The sequence below is a fragment of the Podarcis tiliguerta genome (assembly GCF_965153285.1).
Source record: "Podarcis tiliguerta genome assembly, chromosome: Z".
In the NCBI taxonomy this organism is placed as follows: Eukaryota; Metazoa; Chordata; class Lepidosauria; order Squamata; family Lacertidae; genus Podarcis; species Podarcis tiliguerta.
In genome coordinates, this window is record NC_139553.1 from 47,354,783 (window position 1) to 47,364,057 (window position 9,275).

Consider the following 9,275-nt stretch of genomic DNA (forward strand, 5'->3'; position numbering starts at 1 on the left):
TGCCCCTGGCCTAACACCCCGCTTTGGTACTGATCTCCTCCCTCCTCCTCCTCCTTCCTTTCCTTTTCTTCCTAATGATCTGATTTTAAAAGAGAATTGGAATTTAATTCAAACATGTTGAAGACCACACCTAAAAGCTTTAGCAATGGAGTCATTGCTACTTTTTCCCATTGCAGAAAGTATCTTACCAGGCTGAGGCATTTTTCTGCTGGAGAGGTGGCTCCACAGAAACACCCTCTGTCATACAAGCAGTCCTCTGCAAGGAGATCCTTGGGCTGGGAGGGACCATATTCCAGATGAGGGTGAGCATGAAGCCAGGCTCTGGGCTTTCATTTCATGTTGGAATGGAGATGTAAAATCACCTTTTTTGTATTCAGGTCAGGACAACAGATCCACACCTGGGAGCTTGATGGAGGGTGAAGGGATGAACGGTAATCCAGGACAAGCTCAGGTAAGGCCAGAAGGGTAGTTGGCAGATGAATGGCTTCTATAATAACTGAAATGTGCTTCATCTGCAACTAAGTAGAGCCTGTGATGCCTTTACCACCCTGGGGTGGAGCTCCTTCTCAGTAATAGCACTGTCTGCTCATTCCCAACTTCTTCAACCAGTGCCTCTATGCCTTCTGTAAATGTCTGGAGTAAATGTCTACCAGGAAGTGTCTGTCCTCTCCAGGTCATTGAAAACATGAAGGAGGAGCTCAATGGCCTTAAGACGGCGGCGAAAGGAGTATTAAAGCAGGTTGAAACATTTTTTGGGAAGCTCGAGGAGCTTGAAGAAAAACTCCAGCGGATGCTAGCAACACTCCAGCAAGCAAGAGGTATTTTTGAGAATCCTGTCTTCACAAATTCCGGGGACATGGCCCTCCCAATGATGTTGGGTCTCAAGTCCCATCATCCATGGTGAGCGCTGGCCATGTTGGCTGGGGCTTAGGGGAGTCTCACCACAGTCTAGAGCCCAGTTCAGTGCGCCTTTGTAGGGAGCTGGTAGCCATGCCAGGGCTTGGCATCGGGTCTCTAGATCAGGGTTGAGGTGGTGGTTCCAGGAAATAGGCTCCAATGGTTCAGGCCCCTTCCATGGGCGCCGCCATTACAGTCCTTCAAAGGGTTTTAAAATGTTGATAAGAAATGGACTGAAAATGAAATGAAATAAAATAAAACTTGTCTTTTTTGCTGTGGCCCCTGCACTAGCAGAGGAGGGCCCATGCCTTTCTTTCCCCTGGCTGGTTAACCCCTGCACGGTTCCTCTGTTCTTTTGTTCCAGTTGCTGGGGATATTGGCTTGGGGTTGGACCTGGGCTAGGTGGTGCATTCCCCCCCCCCTTTTTTTTAAATGATATTTTATTAGGTTTTACAGTCAATAAACACACAATACAAATAGACAAATACAAAAAAGACAATACAACAACATGTATACAATACAACAACAAATATAAAAAAGAAAATATAAGAAATAAAGAAAAGGTTAAAATCAATCATTGTGTCCTTATAATTTTTTTACATTAACTTGGTTCTGCGACTTCCCCAGACCTTCCCACTCTGTATTCCAGATCTTATATTCTGACAGTAAATTCCTTCCCTCTGTCATATCTTAAATTCAACATAATCTTAGTGTCTTAATATAATTACATCCCCATATATCTTAAAATATTAGTCTTTCTTAATCTTTAAGTTTTAATGCTAATAGTCTTTTAGGTTCAATCTGGTGTCAACAAACATTCGTTATCTTGTAGTATTTCTGTAGATAGTCTTTGAATTTCCTCCAGTCTTCCTTCACCGTCTCTTCTCCCTGGTCTCTGATTCTGCCGGTCATTTCTGCTAATTCCATATAGTCGATAACTTTCATCTGCCATTCTTCCAGCGTGGGTAGTTCCTGTGTCTTCCAATACTGTGCGATGAGTATTCTTGCTGCTGTTGTGGCGTACATAAAAAAATGTCCTGTCCTTCACATGAACCTGTTGGTTGACCATATCCAGGAGAAAGGCTTCTGGTTTCTTCAGAAATGTGTATTTAAACACTTTTTTCAGTTCATTATAAATCATCTCCCAGAAGGTCTTAATCCTTGGGCACGTCCACCAAAGGTGAAAAAAAGTACCTCCAGTTTCTTTACATTTCCAACATTTATTATCGGGCATATGGTAGATTTTTGCTAGCTTGACTGGTGTCATGTACCATCTGTAAATCATTTTCATTATATTCTCTCTTAAAGCATTACATGCCGTGAATTTCATACCAGTGGTCCATAACCGTTCCCAGTCAGCCAGCATTATATTATGACCAACGTCTTGTGCCCACTTAATCATTACTGATTTTACTTCCTCATCCTGTGTGTTCCATTTCAGCAGCAAGTTATACATTCTTGACAATATCTTAGTTTTGGGTTCTAACAATTCTGTTTCCAATTTTGATTTTTCCACCTGGAAGCCAATTTTTCTGTCCAATTTATATGCCTCCATTATCTGGTGATAATGAAGCCAATCACGGACTTTGCTTTTTAACTTTTCAAAAATTCCCTCATGGCTTCCCTGTCTCTCCCGATTCGCTCCTATCATTCTCCTCCTTCCCCACATGTTAACTGTGGGCGCACTTTACCAATACAGTCGTACCTTGCACCCCAGAAGTGACTGTTCCAGTTTGCAAACTATTTTTGGAAGCCAAATGTCCGACGGGGCTTCCACAGCCAATCGGAAGCCGTGCCTTGGTTTCCAAATGTTTTGGAAGTTGAACGGACTTCTGGAATGGATTCCGTTTGACTTCCAAGGTACCACTGTATATGTTCTCAGAGCAGGGGCAACCCTATTGCCGCCTTCAGTTCTGATAAAGCTAAGAATTGCTTATGCAGATCTTGACGCCCTCAAGACCGAGGCTGTCATCTGATGCGACCAAGTACTCCTATCAGAGAACCAAATCCTCAAATACTTGAAATGCCTCACTTGTTCAATTGATCGTCCATTTAGGAGCCATTTATGCTTCTTGGGCTGTGCCCCCAATACAATGGCTTTTGTCTTGGTACAATTTGTATTCAAACGTTTGTTATGACCCAGTGTCCCAAAGTTCTTTAGTACCTCATACCCACTTGTGTTTGTGCTAACAACACTGTATCATTGGCATGTAGCAAAATGGATACATTATGCTATGAAACTGAAACAGGGGAAAAATCTGGCCATTTTGGTTCCTTTATTGCATCATTTACATAAATGTTAAAAAGCACAATTTTAAAAAGAATTTAAAAGTATTTAAAAATATTTAAAATTATTTAGGAATTACAAGGTTAACCTTTTTAGTTTTAAAAGCCTGTATGTGTAACTGATGATGATGTGGGGGGGTTGGCAGCAGGTGTGGTTGTAAGACTCCCTTAAAACTGATTTACAATGCTGGCTCTTGGGGATTGAAAGGGCACATAAAAAGGCCTTGCCCCAAATTAAAGAAAAAATAGCAAACAACCCAGTCAAACAATTTAAAAAAAACCACCTGTGGAGCTCAGATGAACAAGTCCCACTTCGGTGCCAACTTGACCGGAATGACATGCCCAGATGCTCCTTTCTTTTCCTGAGTTATAGCAGCTCTTTTGGCTGAGGTGTGGCATGCATGCTTGCCTAGAGAATTCGGGGATGGCCACTTCCGATCTACCAGGAAGCCTTTTTTCTGCTGGAGGAACAGCTTGCACCAGCAGAGGGAGGCAGCACTCCACAGAAAAAAACTGTCATACAAGCCGTCCTCTACGGCTGAAAAACATGAGGCATCCTAGCACCGCATGACAGAGGGGTGAACTGCTTTGGCTGGGAGGGAAATGACCATATCATAGCTGTCAACTTTCCCCTTTTCTTGCGAGGAATCCTATTCAGAATAAGGAAATTTCCCTTTAAAAAAGGGAAACGTTGACAGCTATGGACCATATTCCAGATGAGGGGGAGAATAAAGCTCTAGGCTTTAGTTTTATGTTGGAATGGAGATGTAAAATAACTTGTTTTTTATTCAGTTGAGGCCATGAGATCCAAGATCAATGGAGATCATCCATGTTTTGCTGTGATATCTGCTGAGGTAAGCCCAGAAGAGTTGCTGACCTTTTGGGGGAAATCGCAAAAAAAAATAAAAATGGACGTCTTTGAGCTTTTTTATAGTAAAATCACCAAAAACAGCACTGCTGACATGGGTTGCCATACGTCTGGATTTTTCTGGACATTTTGCCAATTTCTGCCCAGACACTGCTTCCTACAGCAGTATTCCATGTATGTCTGGGAAATTCTGGATGTATGGCAACCCTAGGGTGGGTGGCAGGTTAACTTAATCTGGTTGGATCGTTTAAATTGCCAGAAAAAGGGCCAATTTAAAGCAGTAGCTGTCTAGATCACATAGTTCCTGAACAAGCATACATGGAAAAATGGTTTCTATAATAGCTGAAATGTGCTTCATTTGCAGCTAGGTAGAGCCTCTCTGCTAATGCAGAGCACAACCCAAAACTTCAGGCAATGCCATTTATATACCCAGAATCTAGAGCAGCTCTGAAGTCCCACCGCTGTAACACCAGTGCTTGGCCTTCTGGCACCTGCAGGCTAGGGAAAGAGCTCTCTGGGCTCTGCCTGTGATGCCTTTACCACCCTGGGGTGGAGCTCCTTCTCAGCAATAGCACTGTCTGCTCATTCCCAACTTCTTCAACCAGTGCCTCTGTGCCTTCTGTAAATGTCTGGAGTAAATGTCTACCAGGAAGTGTCTGTCCTCTCCAGGATATTGCAAACATGAAGGAGGCGCTCAATGGCCTTAAGACGGCGGCAGAAACAGTATATATGGCTGCGCAAGTATTTCTTATGAACCTCCAGGAGCTTGAAGAAAAACTCCAGCAGCTGTCAGCGATACCCCAGGAGCCACAAGAAGGAGGTATTTTTGAGAATCCTGTCTTCACAAATTCCGGGGGCATGGCCCTCCCAATGATGTTGGGTTTCAAGTCCCATCATCCATGATGAGCGCTGGCCATGTTGGCTGGGGCTTAGGGGAGTCCCACCACAGTCTGGAGCCCAGTTCAGTGCGCCTTTTGGGGAGCTGGTAGCCATGCCACGGTTGCCTTTGCTGAGTGGAAGGGGTGGCATCCCTCCCCCCAGGAGGTCAGAGGCCAGTAGCAGACTGCGCATGTGCCTCTGAAGGGCACCAAGGATTGCTGTCTTCCTTGTGGCCAGGATTTCCTGTCTTCCTTGGTTGTCTATTTTTGCCATAAAAAAGGAAAGTACAGCATAATGGAAACATACCCTCCAACATTTCTCTGATGAAAATAGGGTCATCCTAAGGAAAAGTGGGACATTCTGGAATCTAACTGGAAACTGGGACATCCCTGGGAAATAGGACACTTGGAGGGTCTGTGAAAATACAGTTTATGGTTGTACATGCCATATACCAATTTTAACCGGTGGTTCTTTGGCTTTTCCCTCAGCTATTCCTTCACTTGAGGAGGAGGAAGAGGAGGAGGAGGAAGAGGAAGATGAGGAGGAGGAGGAGGAGGAGGAGGAAGAGGAGGAGGAGGAGGAAGAAGAAGAGGAAGAGGAGGGAGAGAAGAAAGAAGAAGAGGAGGAAGAGAAGAAGGAAGAAGAGGAGAAGGAGGAGGAGAAGGAGGAGCCCCCGAAGAAGAAAAACAAAGAAAACTGAGGGAATATATTTTCATTTATATTTCTCTTATCAGTTATATTCCTATAATTATTTTAAAAGTTTAGCAATATGATTTGTACTGAATAGAGATTAGTCTTCTGAGCACAGTCTGTGAAAAGGTTTCTGAAGATCAGCAGCGCTTGGCTTTAGCTTGCTGCTAAGAAATCACTTGTTGCTCCTTCCTTTCATATATCACTGTTTTATTGCAGTCCTTGCCATAGCTGTCCAGAGAAGTATTCTCAGGATCCTGTTGAGGTTTCTGCCTTCCCTCCTTCCCCCCGGACAGAACTGGTTCTTTGGAACTGGTAGCCACTGTCCCTTAAAGTTTAGCCTTTTGAGACGCAGGACCCACTTTTCACCCAAGCATGCACCTGAGAGCTCCTTTCTTAAATTTCTGGGGCATGCATTTATATTCCCTGAATTGTGGAGGCTCCATTGACAGCAACGAGAAACCGAGCCTTTAGAGTCATCAGCCCATACCTGTGGAACTCCTTGCCAATAGAGATTAAGAGGGCGCTTTCTGTGCCAACTTTTAAATGCCTACTGTTTCATTCCACCAGGCCTATGCGGGCACACCTCCCACAATGGTATATGGGTGCACTTATACATTTTGTCATTCAGTGGTATATATTCCTTTATTAATAAATAAAATAGTTAACTGAATATGTTGAGAGTGCTTCTGTTGTGACCCTCCCTGATCCCAGGTGAGAGCACTTTAAAGCAGGTGTGGGGAACATCATCCAGATGTTGTGAATCTGTAGCACCCCCACCTCTGGTTATCAGCTGTGTTCCTGGGGCTGTTGGGAGTTGCAGTTCAGCACCATCTGGGGGGTTGCCTTGGGTTTCTGACGCTGTGATAGAAACCCACAATGGAGATGGCGCAGCAGAGGAGGATGCACAGACCGCTTTGCATTACGGTGCAGAACATGTCTGGGTTCCCTGGGATTAGAGATGGCAGCAGTGACCAACCCTTTTCCCTGCAGCCAAAGGGCCCCCCTGCCTCCCATCTGGGGCTAGTGTGTCAGTGATGGCTGTGGCCACTGCCAACTCCCACCTCACATGCACACATCAGAGCACCACAGTGACCAGCTGGCAACCCCTCTCCTGTCAAATCCTCAGCAAAGGACAAGGGCCTGGGGGGGGGGCAATTTCCTCCCCATCACAGCACTGGGATGGGCAGAGTGCTTGAAATCTCTTTGCTCAGCCCAGTGCCAAGATGGGGAGGAAAACCGCAACCGCTCTGCTCTTCAGATGAGAGGCAACAGGACTTGCTGTTACTTATGAGATACTCAAGGCCACTGTCGTCCACCTCCTTCATCCAAAATTCCTGGATCTGGGCAGTGCAAGGATTCTTCCATGAATCATTCTTTTAATTTCCCCAGGCAGTTTCAGTTTTTGATTGACTCACATTCCTGGGAATCTTGTTCCTGTCCTGTTACATAAACAGCCGTTCAGTAGTTGATGGGGAAGTTTCTCTAGGGTGTCTCAGTCCAACCATCTAGTTTCCAACACATTCCCATCTAATTGGGGGGTTGGGGTTGGGAATGTGCCAGAAAATACTTCTGAGGCCTTTGGCGGCAGAATGGGGCTTCCTAAACATTTCTTGAGCCTTATACATGCTGCTGAGGTCTTCCAGGTTTCACTGAAGGTGAGGAGCCAGCCTACCTTCTCCTGGCGAGCGGCTCCAAATCTTTGCTTTCAAAGAAACAATAAATGTCACAATTCACGAGGAAATACTCAAAATGTAAGTCATTTTCAAAGGAGGTTAAATCGGTGCACATACGCTCTCTTTGACCTGCTCATAAATTCTGGTAAAATATTGCGGTGGCACATCAGCACAATCTGTTTCTTTTTTGAAACCTTTGTTTCCTGCTCTTCTGGTGCAAAAAACCAGCACACCGGGCGGCTTATGGCTTTTAACATTGCAATGACATTTGAAGCAATATAAAATAATTGTGCAAGGTGACAAGGTTGGTGTCTGAAAAAAGGCTAAAACGTAAAAAGTCTGCCAGTATCACCTACATTGATGGGCAGCAGCTCTCCTGCACCCCAGGCAAGCAGAAGCCCCTGGGAGGACAATAGACACTTATTGGGAACTGTGCGGGAGAGGAGTTTTCCCCTTAACTGAGGACTCTGGAAGAAGCTGTTCTGGCAGCAGGACATCTCTGAAGACTCAGCTGGGGTTCTGTCTCACTCTGGCTCATCACATGGCTGACCGTGCTTGGGAATATGAGTGGGAGAGGGCCATTGCACTCAGGTCCTGCTTATGGGCTTGTTGTGAGCCTCTGCTGGGCAACTATGGGGAACAAGGTGCTGGATTAGACAATCCATTGGTCTAATCCAGAAGGACTGTTCTGACATCCGGGGTGGAAATGGACTGGAGTCAACTCCAACTTGCAAAAATCCCTGGAACACCAAGACCTGTAGACTCCCACACTAGCTGAAGCTGGCTGAGCAAATAAGCTATTGCTTCACTTCTTTAAAAAAAACAAAAACAAACCCCTTTTGCCAAGCTTGGCGATCACTTCTAGTAGCAAACATACAAATTAAAGTTGCATTTTTGCGTGGGTAGGAAGGGTGTCATTTCCCTTTTGCTTATTTATGTCCTCGGCTTTTAGTCTCCACAATTGGCACAAACACAATTGGAAATCTTTTTCAGTTCAAAGGGAGGTATGGTTTACAGGCAAGGTGACACAGCCAGTTATGTTTCCACAAAAAAGGGAGGAGGAGGAAGAGCGAGGAAAGAGCTCTCCACCTCAGCTCAGAATTATTTTGGAAGAGAGAAGGGGGGAAGAGGAAATCTTTCTTCCCTTTCAGTCTCTCCCCCTCCCCTTTCTTCTTTTTGAAGAATATGCCAACTCACCCATAGAGGTAGAATAGGATGCCGGGCCTCCAGGACTTGCTCCTCTGCTGTAAACATAGTTAAAATTGAGCTGCAGCTAGTAAGACCAAGCACTGGGCGCCTCTCACAGAAAGCAAATGCTAAAATTGGGTTCTGTGCTTCTCTCCAGAATCTCTTTACAGGATTATAGCTTCACATGTCTCCTTCTAATAGCAAATTCATCTGGGAAGACCTGATAGACGGTAGCCAAACACATGGAAAACACATTTGGGGGTGGGGAATAAGAGTGCGCTGCTCCACAAACCTTAAAAAGCACCCTGTTGTGTGTGCCCCCCCCCGCCCCGGGGCTGTGGGTGATGAAACAATTACTGAGACAACTAAAGTGCTGGTGGTGAAAATCCCTTCCAAATGAGACCAAACACAGGTTAGAGCTCAATGTAGAGCCTTACCAAGTGGTGATAGCGACAGAGGAGGAGCGAGGAGGACCACTGTTCCTGGATCTGTTGGTGAAAACAGAGCCAGGAGACTCCTTCAGGTGGTTCATAGTCTAACAGAACTACCTTCACCATCAGGGTCTGATAAAATCTCCAAGATCTCCTGTAATGACTCCTGTAATAAGTTTTTTTGCAGATAAAATCACTCAGGTTTGGAAAGAGGCAGACTCCACCAAGGTAGGAGGGTGCCAGAGCTCTGCCTAGTCAGAGACATAGTATGGCTTGCCAGTTCCCGGGGCCACGTGGAGGAGGGGGTAGGAGGGAGGGAAACAGATGGAGTACTCATGCGCATTCGACTGCCTAATGGCA

At 45.3% G+C, this 9,275-nt stretch overlaps 1 long non-coding RNA gene across 1 annotated transcript; it reads left to right on the top strand.

Moving 5' to 3' along the window:
- Positions 1-705: 705 nt before the first annotated feature.
- On the top strand, positions 706-4,873 carry LOC310669134. Its single transcript, XR_014507036.1, has 3 exons — positions 706-818; positions 3,976-4,037; positions 4,721-4,873. It is a non-coding gene; the product is annotated as an uncharacterized lncRNA (long non-coding RNA).
- The last annotated feature ends 4,402 nt before the right edge of the window (positions 4,874-9,275 follow it).